We start from the raw sequence: 20403 nt of genomic DNA on the forward strand, positions 1-20403 counted from the left end.
AAAAAACAGAATACAAGAATTTAGTCTTTAAGAAAATGTATAGAGTGATACATCTTCATGTGTTAGCTATAGTCCTTTCTGTAGTTTCTAGTATGGGAGTCTTTTCTCAGTCAATTTTCCTCTTTATATTGAAGAGGATGTTGAATATATTTAAAAATAAGTCTGTCAAAATTCCTTTGGGGGATATACTCTTCCCCATTCTCAGGCTATGTGGTTGTGGGGTGGCCTGACCCTGACCTTTCTCCAGAATGGTCATGTGACCCAATTCTAGTTGATGAGACTCAGCAATGAGAATTTTGCAAGAACTTTTGAGAAAAGAGACACTTTTTTTCCAGTTGTTTCCAGTTGTTTCTAAGGGATTCAAAGTGACTCTACTAGTCTAGATTCTTTTCATTGAAAGTGATAAAAACATAGCTTAAACTAGCTGAAACCTAAAAATGATGTATTACTTCAATAAGTGAAAAATTGCCAATGATGGGACTGATAGATGGGACTGAAAAATCCCTAAAGATGGGACTGAGAGGCTAATCTGGAGTTACAGTTGAGTTGCCAGTTGTTTGGACAATGCAAACATAGGGCTGCAGTGGTTTTTCTGCCACCTCTTCTGGAGACACTGCCAGAAAGTGTAGCCAACACAAAGGAAACAGAGTCAAAAAGAGAAGTTCACAAATTCCTGGAGTTATCCTTTGAAACTCCAGATTAGCCTCTCAGTCCCATCTTTGGGGATTTTTCAGTCCCATCTATCAGTCCCATCATTGGCAATTTTTCACTTATCGAAGTAATACATCATTTTTAGGTTTCAGCTAGTTTAAGCTATGTTTTTATCACTTTCAATGAAAAGAATCTAGACTAGTAGAGTCACTTTGAATCCCTTAGCATTATAGGCTATTAAGATTAAATAGAAACACAAGTAGAAGTGCCTATTATATCATTAGAACTCATCGATTGTTAGTTTCCACTTACACATTATTTTTTTCTCAGAAGAAAGTATTCTAGAACATGATAGTCTATTGAGACCAACTAAGAAGAAAGCAAGAAATCAGAAATGCAGCTAACTTATATTCTAGGACAATCAACATTAGACACTGGGATGAAAACTTGATGCTGAAATGAAAAGTAACTGCGTGTTAGGCTATGGAACATGTAATCCTAGCTACAAACAGTGAACATATATCTGCTCTACATACTTTCAGAGAAACATGAGACCATACATTGATTCTGTCCAGTTCTCTGAGATTTGCCTGAAGAAGAAAACAGCAGCAACGCTCCAGCAAAGAAAGGCAGGCCATTATTTGGTGGTGCTCACTGGCCGCCTATTTGTGCTTGTCTATCACCTGACTTCCTCTTGGTGCACATGTCTTTCTGTCTCCCTTATGGGCCAACTCTAGGGTTTTAAGTAAAAGCTCCTTCGCTCTCTTTAGCATGTTAAGGAAATCAAAAGACCTTCACAGGTGTAGACAAGGGCTGGTTTGCCAGGCATACTGTTGTTGTAGACACTGGCATTTCTTTGCCGTGAGTAATGGTTCCTCTTCTGGATTAATAAACACCATCTTGTTTACTTATTGCTAAGGATTAAATATTAGGGAAAAAATGGATAAGGTTGTATATTAGAACAGCATAGCAACAGACCAGAGCAGCTTAGTGTCCTTTCCCTACTACCTTCTCTATCCCAATACCCATGCACACATGCACATTTGCACTTGCTCACACACATACTCACGTGCACATACATATGTATACTCACACACATTTGCACACATGCTCACATAATACACACATTCATACACCTGCTGACATATATGCTCACACACATACTCACATGTATATACTCATATACTCACATACATATACATGCTCACACATGTATATTCTCTCACACACACATGCTCACACACATACCAGAACAATGGTCTCCAAGTTCCAGACTGGAGGTGTGTTTGCAAATAGTCTAGTGATGCAGACTGCAATTTCTGCCTCACTGGAAAGGAACCTACTGGGGTGGGGAGGTGGGTGGGTGATTTATCAAAGTCTTTCCTGTAGTCTTCTTTATTGTGTGAAAAAGATGAGCTTAATGACTAAAAAAAAAGTACTGGCAGAATTTTGGCTTTGCCTCGGGAGGACAACCCACCTTCCCATGGGGTAATGTCTGCTGTGTCCACTTTTTGTTCATTTCCTGTGAAGGAATAGTTTATACTAAGAAGTAAATAAGGAAGGATAAGCAGAAAGGAGGAGAGTGTAAGTTTGTGTGTGTGTGTGTGGGGGGGGTGACATTTGAGTTTTCCTGCAGCCCCAGAAGCATCTGCAACATCAGCATTTGGCCCTGGGAAATCATTGCAGGCTGTCAGGAGTGCTACGAGCTCTCTTGGTCTCTTGGATGTCATGACCATCTGCCCCTCAATCCCCATGCTTTGTGGAGCTCTGTACTCCAATGTTCCATTGGCTTTTTGACTGTATTCAAGCTTCAACTCCATGAACCTTTTCAGAGAGACCTACTTTGGTCATGTAGTAAAGTGACCACCTCTTGAATTGCCCTCCAACTCTGTCACACTGTTTTTATAGCACTTATCAGTAAGTGAAAGTGTTTTATTTGCTTGTTTACCTATTCCCTGTCTGCCTCCATATATTAGAATGTAAGTAAGCTCTTTGAGATCAAGGACTCTGACTTCTTTATCTCATTTTCCTCATCATTTTGAGCAGTTGGTAGTACATGGTAGGCATTCAGTAAATGCAGTATTTATTGATTGACCCTCAGCATAGATTGTCTGAGGACTGGGAAGAAGAAAGTTCATAAACTTAATTCTCTGATCTAAGAATTTGAGGTGCAAGAATAATAAACCTTCATTAACATGTTTAAGAAATATAGAGTTCTATTATGAGTGTAATGGTTAATTTTATGTGTCTACTTGGCAAGGCTATGGTGCACAGTAGTTTGATTGAACGCTAATCTGGATGATGCTCTGAAGGCACTTTTTTAAAGATGTGACTAACATTTAAATCAGTAGACTCCAAGCAAAATAAATTACTTTCTATAATGTGGGTGGGCCTCATCCAAATAGTTGAAAGCTTTAAAAGCAAAAACTGAGGTTTCCTGAAGAAGAAAGAATTCTCAGGACAGTAATATCAATATAACCTGATTTACAGTCAGCCAGTCTGCCCTGAAGACACACACAAACACACACACACATATATCATATTATATTTATAAATATTAATTAATTCATAAATATATATTATACACACATAATAGGATATATAACCTATTGATTTTATGATTCTATTTTTCTGGAGAGTCCTGACTAATATAAGGCATAGGTTATAATAATAACTACACCATTTCTTTTAAAGTTGCTCTGTGCCAGGTACCATGCGAAATGCTCAATCAAATCATTCCATTTAATACTCACTACAGCCATATAAAACAAGCATTATTGTTCTCACTTTATAATGTGAAAACCAAGATCCAGAGAGATTAAGTACTTAGCTGGTGAATCATGGAGTCAGTACCAAACCTGAGTCTGTCCAATGCAGAAACACATGCTCTTAATCACTATGCAATGCTGAAACTGAGACATGAATCAGAAGTGGCTCTAGACTCTTAGGGGCTTATTGTGTATTACAGGGATGTGTAGACAAAAATAATGATAATTTACAAGGTAGAGGTTGATAAGATAACAGATAAATCTTATGGAATTTCAGAGGAAATAAAGATCAATTCTGGCTTCTGTGGGTCATGCACAGCTTAATGGATAACAGATGCTATCTGGGATTTGAAGAATGGATGGGTCTTGAACACTTGGACCTAGGGAGGATGGTCACTCTAGATCAGCTCTGTTAAGCAGAAAGATGGTGCAAGTCATGCAAGAGAGCCACATAAGGAGTTTAATCATTTCTAGTAGATGAATTAAAAAGTAAAAGAAAATAGGTAAAATTAAACGTATGTTTTATTTAGCCTAATAGATAAAAATGTCATTTCAACATATAATCTATATAAAAATTATTAGTGAGGTATTTTCATATTCATTTTTTGTACTAAGTTTTTGAAATCTTATAGCACATCTTAGTTCTACATGTAATCGTGTAAAAACTTATAAACGAGATATTTTGCTTTTTTTCTTTCTCAATATGTCTTCAGAACCTGGTGTGTATTGTCCTTTACAGCACATCTCAATTGAGACTAGGCACATCTCAAGTATACAATAGCTCCATGTAACCCGGGACTACTACATTGGACAGATAGCTCCAGGTGCAGAGCAAAACCAGGCAAGACACAAGGACAGAAAGGCCTGGTGTGTGTGTGGGGGGGAGACTGAAGACAATTGTCAGTGTGGCATGGAACATATCTGAAGGAGATCTGTGAGCAGCATAGAGGAAATGTACATGGGACCAGATTACGAAACTGCTTGGATTCCAGAATAAGATATGTAGATATCAGAAATAGGTAAAGAAGAGCCACTATTCTAAAGTTTATTTGAGAAGGAAAGAAAGCTCTGCTTTAGGAAGACACTAGCATGGAAGACGAGTGAGTAGTAGAAGAGCAAATAAAGGAGGGATATCAGTCAGAAAGAAATGGCACTAGTTCTATCAGAGGCTATGAAGTCGAACTAAGGCTGAGACTCTGGGGATAGAGAGATGCCAAATGTTACTGGATAAGAGTTTATAGGCATTGGCAAGGAAGAAAGAGCCACAAGAGAAGTTTAAAGGGGGCTCCAAGCTCTCCATCCTAGGTGACTGGGAAGTAGAACAGCAAAGAAGCAGCTATGTCTTCTATCAACAGATTGCAAAAGATTTAATCTTCTCCCACTTTGGAGATTCAGAATCAATTTCCAGGGCCTCTTTCTTCCTCTTCACTGTGTCTTGGCTCCTCTCCAGTGGGAAGAAGGGTGTACTATTGAACCCTTAAGAATGTCTCTGTGTTATGCAGAGTTCCAGCCATCCTTCATCTTGTCTAAGCCACAAGACCCCAGCATCCCGTGGAATGTCTCTAGGTCTTGGAATCTCCTGAAGGGAAGCACCTTATCCCCATCGTGGTGCATTTAGATAGCTGGATCCTGCTGTGGGATGTGTGGCTGATGATCTGTTATTATGTGCTCCGTGCATCTCTATCTGCTCTAATGAGCTGGAATTACGGAGGAGGAACGGCATAGATTTACAGCTTTTACTTGGGAAACTTACCTCATGTCAAGAGAGGAATTAACTGGGCCAGGCAGGACTCTCAGCTCAGTGGCTGCTGATAGCAAGGACTAAGGACCATGAAAGCCTTCGGTAATTAGCACTGAGCAACTATCTCGGGTGCCTTCCTCACCATTGTTTATTTTAGATTGTGGCCATCCAGTGAGCCTGCTTGGTGTGTGTCAGACATACTTAATAGAGAGATAATCTGGGAATAAGAATTTACAAGATTGTTATGGGGGAGACGGTAGGTGAGAGGGTCTGGATGTGTTCACATGTTTGATTGCTGCACATTTGATTATCTAGAGGAGAGCTCCTGGAGACTTCTCTGACACACCTCAGTTTCTTGAACTCCCCTTTCTTTAATCCCCATTCCTTAATCCTCTCAGAGTTTATTCCTTAATTATTTTCAGAGTCCCTTTGTCTGGGTTCAGTGTTGCTCACTTGAATGATTCATCTTAAACTTCAGGTTTTGATCCTTTTTTTCTCCAAGGTATTCATTATCCCTGCCTCCTGATTTTTCCTGTTCTCCTAGATCTCTGTTTAGCTTTCTTTTTTCTATTCACTTTTAATTTTTTATTAAAATTAATTAAAAATTGTCATTCACTTTTATTTACTGAGGCACATGATGATTGAGTCTCTTAGCTCAGATTTCCATTATTTTTGTTTATCTTGTGTTTGTTTCTTACACTTTCCTTTTCTATTTACTCTGTTACTGTAACCTTTATTACACTTTTTCTTCACCATTTTTCCCCAATTGTTCTTTGGTTAAAAAAAAAAAAATGTAGGCGTGTATGCCTAGTACAAGATTATCTCCAAAAACAATGAAACTGTCCTTATTGGAGGTGAAGACCTTTAATAAAATCCAAGCCATAACACTACAGAGATTAGCACAGCTCATTGGAAATATGACTTGTTGAACCAATACTTTTGTCATTTTTTTTTTTTTGATTAGTCAGAGATGAATCAATTCCAAAGGCTGTAAGACTCATAATTAGGAATGGAAGAAGAGAAGGAATATGACTGGGATTTTTTCATTGACATTAGCCCTGTCACAGTGCCAAAGAGTTTTTGATAGTTCTCTAGGGGATTGTTTATCAAAATCACAAAAGTGGTTTGCCCAGAAAACTCTGCTGTGGATCAGCTCATATCAGCCATTTGAGGATTAATGTTTGCAGTGCCTTCTCTCAGCATCATCCCCAAATGCCAGAGGAAAAATTCTGATAGCCCCAGCTCCCATCTTAATTATACAATTTGGATCAATTGACCATATCATCATTTGAAGCCTTCTTTAACCTCTTAATACTCCACTCTTAGGGGCTCCTAGGATAAGGAGTTTTATATGGCATGAGGTGATTGAGTCCATCCTCATGTTTTTAGGTGAGTTTCAACTTAAACTACTCCAGTCGGGCCAGTGTCTTTCGGCTTCCATGCACCCTCCAGGGAGAACTGTCCAGGTGCCCTCTGCATAGCGTTTTTCCTTTCAGTACCTTTCAGTCAGGAGGGGAAGTTGCCCCAGCCAGGGGAGAAGAAGCGTTCCTTTCTCAGTCAATTGTGAAAATGATCGGAGTCTCAGAGCTGAGTTTTCTATAATTGTCTACACAGAGCTCTGCAGCCAGACTGCACCCATCTGCCTTTATGAGGAGTAGCATGAAGGGCACTGGAATTTGCATCAAAGTCTCTTGTTTTTAGTCTCTGGCCATAGGAACTTAAGCAAGTCATCTGATCTTTCTCAGGCTCAGTTTTTTTTTATGTGTAAAATGGATACAACACCTGCTCAAATGACTTCTTCGAGCATTTGTGAGGAGCAAATGAGATGACAGAGTACATTGAAAAATTGAATGTACTACATAAAAACACTCTTAGTACAGACAGTCTCCAACTTCTGATGGTTCCACTTATGATTTTTCTACGTTACAATGGTGCAAAAGTGATATGGATTCAGTAGAAACTATACTTCAAATTTTGAATTTTGATCTTTACCATGGCTAGTGATGTGTACTACATACAACTATTTTGTTTTTTACTTTCAGTACATAATCAATAAATTACGAGACATTCAACACTACTATGAAATAGGCTTTGTGTTAGATGATTTTGCCCAACTGTAGGCTAATGTAAGTGCTCTGAGCATGCTTAATGTACTCTAGGCTAAGCTATAATGTTTTGTAGGTTAGGTGTATGAAATGCATTTTTGACATGATATTTTTGATTTATGATAGGTTTATTGCGATGTAACTCCTTTGTAAGTCAAAGAGCATCTGTATTATTATTGTCCTTTGTGAAGGTGGGTGTTGGACCATCTTCCTGTAGAAGCATGACATATTGAAAAGTTAAGATTTTTCATTTTCATTCCCATTTCCACATGGGTTTTGGGCACGTGGCCTTTTCTCCTTCTCTTTTCTTGACTATTCGTTGGCGTCTCCACCCTCAGGAAACTATTTTTTTCTTAAGTATGTGCTAGAGTAGTCTAGCAAAGTTGGTATCTCAAGCCAGAGTGGGGCATTTCCTAATCCTAGCTGAGACACTTTTTTTGACTAGTGAAGTTTAGACACTGTAAAGGTGCATCCTGCAGGCTGGAAAAAATTTAGATCAGTGAAGAAGAGGTGGGACTCATTTTAACAGTACCATTTTCTGAGAAGCATAGAAATAAAGGCTGTAAGAAACATCAGTTTGCACAGAGATAGGATAACTCTGTGTGAGAGAAAACTGGGCACATTGTATAATTTCTGATCCCACTAGGTGTTAAATTCTTGATAAATGCTTCTCTTTTTATGAAACATCATTTTATTTTAGTTATAATCCTTTAAAAATTATTTTATAGTCTACAGCCACGCTACCCTGAACAAGCCCGATCCTGTCTGATCTTGGAAGCTAAGCATGGTCGGGCCTGGTTAGTGCTTGAATGGGAGACCACCTAGGAAGACCAGGTGCTGTAGGCGTAAAAAAAAATAAGTAAATAAGGGATTATAAACTGACAAGGTCCTTGCAATCTGTGAGGTTGACCAAGGGTTGCCTCACCTAAAAAGTAAAAAATAAAATTTATTTTATGTCCTTTATGCATATTAATTCATTTAGTCCTGATAATCTGAAAGATCTTTCCTTTTACAGGTGAGGACACTGATGTACAGAGAGGTGAGGTGACTTCCTAAGGTTACCAAGTGGTAAAGCTGGGATTCCAACACATCTTTGTCTAGCTCTAAAGCTTATGTAGTTAACCAAATAGATGGGTGAAGGTGATGTTTCTCGAGGTTTCCAGCTCTGGATAGCAATATTCACACACACCATTGACCTCTATCACACCTTCTAAACTATAAGAGAAATGACTAAAGGATTATTGCAGATGGGGAAAGTCATATTCATGCTGGAAGCTAGGAAACGCAGTCATCCACATGCCAAAAACATTGAAGAACTTCAATATAGGGCTTGTCAAGACTGAAGAACTCCTAAGAAAGTGGTAGAAAGCTTGACTACAACCCCATATTACCTCAGAGGGTGCACCAGCAAGGGATTTAGTCAACACAGCCAGTAAACAGAAAACCATCATGATGGAGGGGTGGGTGATGGTGAATGCAGTGAGGTGAGGCTCTTTCATGGTGATTTTCTCTTTTTCTCAAGTATTGCTCTTCAAATGACGGGGATCTGGAAGCCAGTTACAGAAGGTGATAAATCTTTTATCCTATTCTGCTTGTACTTTGTTCAGCAGAATTCTTTGCAGTATCACATGTGGACATAGTCATCCTTACAGTGGCTGGACCTAGGAAGCCACAGTATTTTCTCTATTTTTATGTGTTGTGGAACATTTCCATGAGTGTCTGAAGGGTACAGATGGAAGTTCATAACCATTTTGTCATCTAGCCCCGAAGACCTAGACTTCATTCTTTAGGTCAGAAATATTTCTGCAGATTCTTCTTCGTCTTACCTCTCTCCTTTGTTTTCTCTGTTCCTCCTCCTCTTTCTTTACGTAAAATTTTATTTTATCAGAGGAACCTATTTTCATATGTTAAAAAAGTCAAGTACTACTTGAAGACTTATTAGAAAAATAGTAGTCCCTTCACTCACTTCTTCCTACCTCAAAAGTCTACTCCTCAGGAATAAAATCTTGCAATTTTTAAAATTGTTCTTTCTTCTATGTTCTAAATATATGCTTATATGGCCTTTTCTTGATTTATTAATTTAGATGTTATCTATTAATATTATATTATGGTAAATGATGATTTAGCTTTTCTATACTCATCCCCTCTTGCCCACCACCATACCCCACATCTACATACACTCTCACTTTCTTCTTAACAAAATTTTATTACACTTTTTCTTGAAACCACTATTCAGATTTATAATTCTCTGACCATCTAGATATTGTTTCCACTAGTCTCATATAATTTTTCCTTTTACAACTTTTTACTTTTCTTGGAGTCAATAAGACCTTTAAAAATTTGTTTTAAGTGAATCAGATAATCCAATAATTTTCTTTTTCTTGGCATGTTCCATCCTTCTGCTCCAATCTGTTCTTGTGTTCTGTGGCCCTGCTTCCCGAAGTTGTCCTAGTATTCTCCATAGCCAACTTGAGATTTCCTTTCACTGCTCTCCTCTGTTAGAAACTGTTTTCCTGGACCCTCAGCTACCCCTTGTTCTTGATTTACGTTATCATATTGATGGAAGACACTCTCAATAGCTTCCTGGGAAAAAAAAAGAAACACAGAAGGTATATTTTTGAATTCCTCAAATATCAGAAAGTATCTTTATTCCTCTTTTACACATGACTAATAGGTTGAAAGAGTGTAGAATTTTAGGTTGGAAATAATTTGTCTTTAGAATTTTGAAGGCATGGCTATTTTTGTCCACTACCCCCAGTTATTCTCAGTTAGCCTTTAAGATCTCATTGTTTTTGTTTCTCGTGTCTTTCTCCATTCATTGTTTTGGGTGCTTGATGAATCTTTCTAATCTGAAAGTGTCCTTATAGTTCTTAAAATTTTTCTTAATTTTTTTTGATAATTATACCCTGACTGTATCCTATGTTCATTTTTTTTCTTGAGCTCTTTATTGGAGGATATTGACTTCTTGAATTAAATCCCCAAGTTTTTTTTTCTCCTATTGTCTATCTGTTTCACTTTCTCTCAACTTGGCCTTCTAACTCTTCTCTGAATTTAAATACATTTTTAACTCTGAAATTTAAAATTTTCATATTTTCTTGTTCTCTGATCATTCCTCTTGTTTTCTTTATACATCTTCTTATTCTTGTTTCACGGAAGCAATTTTATTTCTGTTATGTATGTGTTATCTCTGATTCCTCTAGGTTTTTGTTTTCTAAACATCATTTCTGTTTTGACTTTATCTTTAATATTGGTAGCCCTCCTTAAATATGAGTGATTCTAGTCTACTGATTTCAATGTAAGAACAAGGCACTAAGATAGTAACTGAAGAGTCTTTGAGATTTTGCTAGTGGGTTTTACCATAGGGTGAGAGGCTGGAGACCCTGTTCTTTTGTTAGTCATCAATAGATTTCTTTTATCAGTGTTTCTGAAACTTTAGTGTGCAAAAGAATCACATTTTCAAAATGCAGATTCTGATTTATAGACCTGAACCGGGGCCAGAGATTCTGCATTTCCAGCAGACACCCAGGTGATGTTGCTGCTGCTGGTCCACAGGGTTCCAGAAAGAAGTTTGGAAATTTGGAAAAGCCAGAGTATAAAGGGCATTCCTCCCCAGAGACATGTTCCAGCCCCGACTCGACTCTCCTTCCTGTTGTACTCTCACTTCTCTGCCATCTGCAAGCTTGGGCTGACTTACGCCTGGCTTTTCTGCAATGCATCATTTCCTGGAATAGTGTGTGTTAAAGTCTGATCTATAGGATTGGGGCTCCATAAGGCTCTTCTGCAGTGACATGTTGCCCTGGTCCTTTCTCACTCCTGACACCCTGGTCACCTAGGACCATGCATAGCTTATAGAATAGTCTGCAACAACTACAGCATATCTCTCACCTGTAACCTTGCTCTCTCATTTTCCTAGTGTTCTTGCTCCAGCTCCATACCTAGTAGAGAGTTAACTGGGCAAATGTATGTAAGAAAACAGCTGACTCCTATGGCAAGATAGGTTAAATTCTAACACCAAAATTTAGGAAGACTATCACCTGGTTACTATTGACACAGTAAACCAGCAATATTTAATCACAGAATAGAAAAAACAAAAGAAGTTTGCTTGCTCTATATAAAGAGACAGAGAATGAAGCCAAAGTGACCTAATGTGATTTTCAGAATTAGCATTTGCTGTTTTCATTTGCCTAATGTAATTCTAGTTCTGCTTATTCAGTGGGGATTTCATTTGTCTGATGTAGTTTTATAAGAAGCAAGAGAAGTGGTTTAAGGAGCACAAGGAAAAAACTAACTTGTTCCTAATATCTTATTTTGATTTGTTTATAATGAACATAATTAGGGTTTTTTAATGCATTTTTTTTCCTCAAAAGCCTGAAATGAATTTGAGAACTTTGACCTTATTTAGCCTGGATCAGTGTAGAGCAAATTCTTTCTGGATGTTGTAGTCAGTCAGGATATATCTAGCTTCTGATTCCTGGGATGATGCCTGTGATGTCTCCAATCTTTGCCTTGATATTGTCAATGGGATCATTGCTGGCAACTTCAAGAATAATGTCGTATTAGTACAAATTAATCATAGTAAAGAAATCTCAGTTTTGTTTTTTTATCATGCCCAACCTCCTGCGAAAACTCAAACAGATACAGCTGAAAAACGATATTCAATCACATCCACAAAAACAGCATGCATAAGTTTTGAAGAGTTCACCATTGGGGAATCCAAATGAATCTCTAACGTTTGCTCTGGATTATGCAACTGCACCTCTCATGACTTATTCTGCAGAGGTTAGGAGAAAGAGACCAAGAGTGAGGAAACGGATGTACAATAATTGGCTTGCAGCTTTGCTCACTGTTATTTGGTACAATATTAACATCCCTTTATGTTTCTTGAGCATTTGCCCAACTGTGTTTTCTCAGCAGGGTGGATGGGGAGGCTGATGGGATCTTGAAGTGCCTGGATGGACTTGGGAATTAGAAGCTGCTATAAATGGGGACATTTGCTTGGCTCACTGGCTAATGAATGAAAGATTGCCAAGAATAATAACGTTTCAGTGAAATTTCCTTAATGATTGGCACAGTTCATTAAGAGAAGAAACAAAACTAGAGATACTCTTGGGAGGATTTGGAGGATGGGATGGACAGATCATGGAGATGGGGGCTGTGCCTCAAAGGAATGTGCCTTTTACACAATTAGGTGTTTTGAAGGAAGACAGAGCTTGGACACAGTAGAATAATTTTGGCTAATTGAGATTTACATGGGTCAAAGACCAGAGGTCTTGCTGCAGTTAAGGCAGGATGAAGTTCGTTCTGGATCCCTGGATTAATAGCAGCCCGTGTGTGCCTGAAGACAGGGGAAAGTGGTGCCTCCCTGACAAAGAACAGATTTCATGGGATATACCCTTCCACCCTTATCTCAGCTGCTGGCATTCAGTGGTGGGTCTGATGGACTCCAATTTACCCAGGTAGAGTCATGTCTAATAAGTCTCCATTACCCTCCTTCTCTAGGAGTGAGAACTAATGAGGCATTTCTGTTCCCTCTATTGTGTGTCTGTCAGGGATATGCCTCTATAAGACGTGCTTCTGAGCTGTAGGAAAGCTATCATGGAGATGCTCAGCATTCTGTGTTTTGGGTGTGAGAAAGGCTGACCACTGCTTTAAATGTAGAGTATAAATTTCTGTCTACAACAGATAATACAATTCTTTATTTTCTTAAACCACCTCCATCTGACTGTAAGCCCCTTCCCACTCATCCTATTCTAGTAATGGAAATCCATTCATAGTCATTAGAGAAGCTCTGTCAGAGTAGGACAAGGCCACTGCTAGGCCACATGGCACCTATGTGCATATCGGAAAAAAGCACCTCTTCCTCCTGGTGGAGGTACACCTGCACTGTGGTGTATAGCTGCGTGCAGGCTGGATTTCAACTACTGCTTACCTCTGAGGCCAAGTAGTCATGTGCAGAGCACAGATCACACAGTTGTGCACAATAGCCCTGGCTATTCATTCTGAAGTGGTATCAAAGTCTAGAGATATTCCTAAACTCATGGACCATCAGTACCACTGAGGTGCCCATTGTCCCAGCCCTAAGGCCAGAGCCCTTCTATAGCACATAGGTGTCCCCTCTGAGTTCTGACCTCTTCACTAGATAGCCACATAGACTCTGTCCAGGTCCTGGGAGAAGCCACAAACCTCTTCTTCTGTAGAGGAGAATCCAAACACCTTTCTCCCTTCTTGCTGGCCTCAAAGGCATTCACTTTATCCCCTATTCTTTTCAGACATTTAGCTTAATCTCGTTGGCAGGCTTAGGCTTTATAAAAGACAAGTAGAATTGCAGCTCTAGATTTCCCACCTTCTAAAAGTCCTCAAGTAAAGGAAATATAATTCTGACTACCAACTATAAATGGAAGGGAAGAAAAATATGGAGAAAGCAAATGCAAATTGATATTTCAATATGTTATCTTGCTACCTTTATCCTGAATACTAAGTTTCTCTGAGGAATAATGAAAGGAAGCTTGTGCTCTCCTGAGACAAATGAGTAGACAATGACCTTCTGAGTTGCCCTGGCCTTGCACAGACTTTGAAGAACATTTATAAGTGGTTCACAGCTACTCTGTCAGGATTGGAAAACAAGTCTGTGGTGAAATTTCATGTCTTCAACAAACTTACTAACATCATATTGTATTTTTTTTTAATTTCTTGAGATGGATCACAACAGTTGTATGATTGGCTAAATAATTGTTTGGGGGCTCCTTCGATAATTCGACAAGAGCTAAGTTCCCATTAGGTTGAGTGGACGGTCGAGGTTGAGGGATGAACACGAAAGAGGGCGCTGCCATTGACTGTGTGACCTTGGGCAGGTTCCTCTGTGAGGGGCAGGTTGGGCTAGGATTGATTATTTCTTAGGGACATGTTGCCATTGCTATCCATAAAAATGCTGTCATATGAAAGTCATTATATGCTAAAGAGAAGACTGGAAGAGGCTGGTGAGCAAGTCAATATTCATTTTCCCTTTTCATTTTGTCTCTTTTTTTCCTCCACCACTTTAGAATGTTATTTCTGATTTTCTCTTTTACTCTCTGATTTTCACTTTCTCCTTCCATTCATCTTTGTTCTTATTTCCTCTCCTTTTTTCTCTTTCTTTTGCATTCTTTTAATACTTATTATTGTTTATATTTATTGAATTAAGTTTTATAAATTTAGCCAAGCTGAATGTTTTCCATTTCCATCCGAACGTAATCCTCACATATGGTTTTCTCAGAAGACCTCAGGAGAGAGACATTTTCCTCCTTGCACTAAAACTAACAAATAGAGGAAATGACTTTGTGGTGTTATTACTCTCCGAAATGGATGTTAAGCAGGAGATGATCAACTGATAGAGGACAAGGGTACTCAGTGGGCAACACCTCAAGGCCTTGGTCTTTGATGTGACATGCAATAAGATGAACATATATGAAAATAACACTAGGCCAAAGTGTTGCTGTGAGTATACATATGTTCATAGGTAGATTAGAGTCAATTTAGGGTCATTAAAACATTAGGCTGCTCTGGAAAATGAGCTATCTCAGAATTTCAGGTCCAGCAGGTTAACTTTCTGTAGGTCAAAGAGGAGGCTCAGATTGGCACAGAGCCTCATTGGCTCTCACGCAGAAACTCTGTGACTTAGATATTCAGTGAAGAATGCACATCTGGAATGAAATTCGACCTTACCCTTTTCAAGCTTCTGCTCCTTGATATTTAATTATTATGACTTAGATGTGATTCAGGCTACAGGCTTTATTTTTAGCAATGATCAGAACCACTCTTGATGAATAAATCAGGAATGCTGTTTATTTTTTAAATTTGATCATGTGATTACATTTATTTTTCAAATCTTGAATGAACAAATCTGACACGAAAACACATTAAAAATGTTTTGAGCCATGCATAAAAAGCAGTTTTGTGAACTGCTTTCTGAGGGGTGCCATATCTGTCCTCTGATGTTCTGGTGAATAGTACTATTATTGCTCTCTTAGGACCCACCTGGAATTAAGATCACAACTAAAAGGGACCTCAGGCATCTTCTGGTCCAATCTTCGTTTGAGAGAGGAAACTGGGGTTAGTGGGCTGAAGTCACTCACTAGGGATTGTTAAAACTGGGCCTAGAAACTCTATAGTGCTTCTGACACCAGCCCCAACCTTTCTATCACCTGCCACTTCCCAAGCATGAGACACGTACCATTGCTGCTTTCTGAAACCATTTTAGATGGTACAAAATATTAGATTAATCTTCTGAACCACAGTTAGAAAGGGAGACAGCCCTTTTCAATTCTCTTTTCCTCTTCCTGATCACACCAGCTTTATGCAAGCACTGTCTCAAACTCTGACAACACAGAGATGAATCAGCTACAGTTCCTTCTCTCAAGGAACTCTCAGCTGAAGAACATATTTTGCCAGATCAAACCGTAGGTGGTTGTGTGTGTGCATGTATGTACCGGCTCATGCATGTGTACTGATATGTGTTTTGTCTTTCTCATTTAATTATGATTATTCTTGTAGCCTTTTTTTCCTACGCAAATATATCCTAGGGAAAAATTTTTGAGAAGCTAAGACTCCAAGTATCTCTTCTGAGTCACCGCAAAAAGCAGTCTTCTTTTCTTTTCTTTTTCTTTTTTTTTTGAGAAATATTCACCATAGTAAGTCCAGTTAACATCCATTTTAATACAGAGTTACATTTTTTTCTTCTGATGAGAACTTTTAAGATCTACTCTTAGTAATGGAAATCTTAAACAGAAAAAAAATTTGTGTGTGGCTAGCCTTTAACTTGAATACTTACTAATCTTCCCCTTTAACTAATCAACAACAAATCTTAGGCTCAGAGCCTTCATTGGGGAATAGTTTACAAGTAGAATTTAACAGCATTGGTTTGTTTTCCTTCTCTATTTATAGAAAGTGTATTAGTTATTTATAGCTATATTAATAAAATATACCAAAACTTAGTGGCCTAGGACAACAATAAACATTATGTCACACAGTTTCTGTGGGTCAAGAATGCAGGAGCATCTTAGCTGGATATTTTCGGCCTAAAGTCTTATATGAGGTTATAGTCACAGTGTCAGCCTCATATTGTCATAGTCAACCAGGGCTGCACTCATTTGGAAGTTTGACTGAGGCTGGGAGATCTGCTTCCACAGTGGCTCAGTCACATGGCTATTGGAAGAGGCTTTGGATCCTTTGCCATGTGGACTGTTTCACAGGGTGGCTTGAATGGCCTCACAGCATGTCAGCTGGCCTCTCAGAGAGTGAGTGATCTTAGAGAGAGCAAGGAAGAATCATAATGTTTTTTTTATGACCTAACATTAAAAGCCACACTCCATCTTTTCTTTGGTATCCTGTTTGTTACATAGGTCAACCCTCTTCAGTGTGGGAGAGGACAGACAGCACAGGGGCCTGAACAAAAGGAGACAATAAGCATTGGGAGCCATATTTGGAGGCTGGTTAACACAGAATGTGATACTGTTTTTCTCTTTAGTGCCATGACATAAATCTACCTTTCAAATAAATTTGTCTAGTATTAAAAAGCTAGTCTGGTTTAAACAAAAATGTTAGAATGCTAAATTCTAACACAAATGGTCCCCAGATATCACAAAAATTGTAGAAGTACAAAGGAAAAGGCTACTTTGCCAGTGTCGGTCCCAGCCCTCTGATTGTAGTGGCTACTCCAGGCAGCCCTTGCCTCAGCGGGGAGAGGGCAACCACTGGCAGACCTCCATGTAGAGAAGTTCCAGGCTAACAGTAATGATCCCTTTATCTTCACTCTGAAGATATCTTCTTGTCTCTGATGTGCTTTGTGCTGCCACCTTGTGCACTGCAAATGAGACTTGGAGTTATGACCTTGAGGTGACCTCAGTCTTTACTCCTTGTCTTTTTTTATCCCTATTGCTTCTGCTTCCTGTTGCATTGAGTGATCTGTCTAAAACCAGATATGACTTTACGGATCATTAGACATTAGAGACTGTAGATTTGTCCTCATTTATTAAAAAACTTAAACTGATGAAGTTTCTTTTTCTTTTTTTTTTAAGATTAAAAAATAAAAACCGTCATATTTATTAGAGTTGTCCACATTCAGCAGTGACGATCTTCCTGCTTGTCTTGCCATTCCTGGATTCAAAGCAATCCATGGCCTCCATAATATTCATGCCCTCTTTCACCTTGCCAAAGACCACATGCTTGCCATCCAGCTGCTCAGTCATGGCAGTGCAGATAAAAAACTGGGAACCACTTTTGTTGGGTCCAACAAATGCCATGGACAAGATTCTGTATGCTTCGGGATGAAATTCTCATCATCATTTTTCTCCCTATAGATGGACATGCCACCCATGCAATTATGGCATGTGAAGTCACTACCCTGGCACATAAATCCAGAAATAATTCTGTGACAGCAGAAACCTTTATAACTAAATTGTTTCTCCCCAGTGCTCAGAGCACAAAAGTTTTCTGCTGTCTTTGGAACTTTGCCTGCAAACAGCTTGAAAGAGATGCAGCCCAAGGGAAAGTTGGAAAACACAATTGAGTTGACCATGGCTGGGCACGAGTGGCTCTGGGGCAGCAGTGTCTGCAAGGACTGAAGTTTCCTGTCTAAATATCTTCTATGTTTATTTTGTTGTATTTCAGAAATTTCTTCACCTGCGTCCTGAAGATATTAGAATATCTTTCTAGATATTATGTACCCAAGATCAGGCTGAGCAGTCTTACAGGCAGGCTCTAAATTCCAGGTTGCTAGTGCACCCATGTTCATATGATCACTCATGTTCATATTTCTTTTTAATTGCTTGATTTTCTTTGTGTTTATTGCTAATTTCCCTCCACACTTTCCCAAAGCTTCTCAGTGCAATTTTCTACAAAGTCAATTACATCAGAAATTTATCTGTTCCATTTTTTTTCCTTAGATACATTTCTCAACGTTTTTTCTTCTATCTGAACTGTATAGCCCTTATCTGAACTATCCCTTTTTTGTTGTTGTAATATTTGAAATTCTCTTTGTCTTCCTCCTGGGTTGAATTTGCTGTTCCTTGGATCTCACGTTTAAGTTTCTTTCTTTGGTGAAGTATATCCTCCCATAATCGTTTGAGTTAAGATGATACCAGCAGAATGCTTAGCCATGATAGCCTTCGATTTACCTGTCTCTTAAGTTTGTCCCATTTTGGATCAGTTATCATCTAAATGTGGTGTCCAGTTGTTATACTGGAATCTCCTTGCACAGCATCCTGGAGCTTGTCATCACTTCTCTCCTGTGTTGTATTTCTTACTTCCTATATTCTAGACCATATCTATATAGATTCTTGCTTTATTTTCCTCTTAAGAAATTCCATGGGAGGTAAAGTTTTTAGAATATTTTAAGTATAAAAATTTCTATACCTTTTCTTATTAGTTTGCTATATATGAGATTCTAAGTCGAAACTCATATTCCTTTAGAATTTTGAGAACATCTCTCCATTGTTCTCTATCTTTAAGTGTTGCTGCTGAGAAGTTCCAAACCATTCTCAATCCTGATTCTTGAAATGTGATTCTCTCTGATAGCTTGCCAAGTTTGTCATTTATTTTCTGAAACTTCACCATAATTTTCCTGGGTGAAAGTTTAATTTCTTCAAACTTATGCTTTCAATTTGAGAATTTATATCTTCACTTCTGTTCTGCAAGAGTTTATTGATCTTATTGTCGATGATGGTGATTCTCTGCTTCTCTTTTCTCTGCTCTCCTCTTCTGAAACTCCAATTATTTAAGTGTTGGACCTCATGGATCACTCTACTAATTTTCTTATATTTCCTTTCTTGTTTTCCCTTCCTTTGTCTCTTTCCTAAGAGATATCTACAACTTTATCTTTCAACCTTCAGTTTATAATTTCTAATATCATGTTTTTAATTCCCAAGATCTCCTTTCTTCTTTGAATGTTTATTTATTTAAATATAGAATTCTGTTCCCTGCTCGTAGCTCATATAAGTAATACATTTTTTAAACATTCTTCTCTGAAGATGTTAGTACTATGTTCTTGAAGCTGTCTTCTTCCTGCAGTTTGTTTCATACATGTCGTTTCTAGTTGTTTGTTTCAGTCTTTGTGTAGACGTTTGTCTTGTATCTGTTCAACGTTAAGAATGAGGGACTGAAAAGGCTAATTTGAAATTCTGAGCATGTGAGTATAGTCTTAAAAAAAGATACTTGAGGAAAATGAAAAGGAGTTTAAAATACAGTGTTGTCATTACTGTGACTGGGACAGCACCACGTGTTACTAGGAGAATTTGACATGAGTGAGCATCTGACTTTGATGGAGGGTCAAGGCAGGCTTGGCTTTATGACTGGGAGTAGGACTTATCCTGTCAAAGAACATTCCAGGCCCAAGGAACAGCATTTATTTATCCATTCAATAAATATCTTTATGTAGTAGGCATTGAACTAGGGTGCAATAATGGATAAAACCAACAGTTTTCACTTTCTTGCCTTTAAGAGGGGAAGACAGATAAGTAATCAAGCAATTAAAACATACTGAGATAGTTGTGAAGAAGCCCTGTGTTATATCCTTTGATTAGAAATTTGAATACAATCTCCCTTAAAAAAACATTGTCAGAGAGATAAATGGTATTTCAGGTAATGTGTGGGTGAAATTAGATTTTATGGACTAGCCTGAGAAAGACTCGCACCATTTACATCATTCTAACTGTCAAAGAAATGCATTAATTTTTAAGTGCCCTCTATGTACTAAATGCTCTGTAGGCATTTTGCACTTCAAAAAACTGACTTAAAACTGCATTTTAAAAGTTTTGTTACTGCCTATAATTTTATGAATGGCAAAATGTGGGATTAAATTAGTACCAGATTTTTCTCTTGTTGAGGATGGTCTCTCCCTTGAAAGTCTTTGATCCTCCGGGCATTGATGCTGAGTTCAATATGTGTTTAGCACTACGGCTTTGGGAAAGTCACTTACTTGCTTTATGTGTATGTATATTTGTATGTGTGTGTGTCTATTTTTTTATATGTAAAGTGAGGGGAATGGCTTCTTCTCACTCATCTGGAATAGCAGTGCACCTGCCCCACCTGGAATATGATCAGAAACACCTTAGTTGTGCTCACTCCAACAGAACCCCAAAGGGCAATGAATTATTGTTGGGGGGAA

The 20403-nt window shown here is 38.4% G+C and overlaps 2 pseudogenes; one reads left to right on the top strand and one right to left on the bottom strand.

Annotated features, from left to right (window-relative positions):
• Positions 1–7992: 7992 nt before the first annotated feature.
• LOC120590030 (uncharacterized) lies at positions 7993–8111 on the top strand (annotated as a pseudogene).
• A 9183-nt stretch (positions 8112–17294) lies between these two features.
• On the bottom strand, positions 17295–17817 carry LOC120589790 (peptidyl-prolyl cis-trans isomerase A-like; annotated as a pseudogene).
• Positions 17818–20403: the final 2586 nt, after the last annotated feature.

Source organism: Pteropus medius, unplaced genomic scaffold, assembly GCF_902729225.1.
Source record: "Pteropus medius unplaced genomic scaffold, Ma_sr-lr_union100, whole genome shotgun sequence".
In the NCBI taxonomy this organism is placed as follows: Eukaryota; Metazoa; Chordata; class Mammalia; order Chiroptera; family Pteropodidae; genus Pteropus; species Pteropus medius.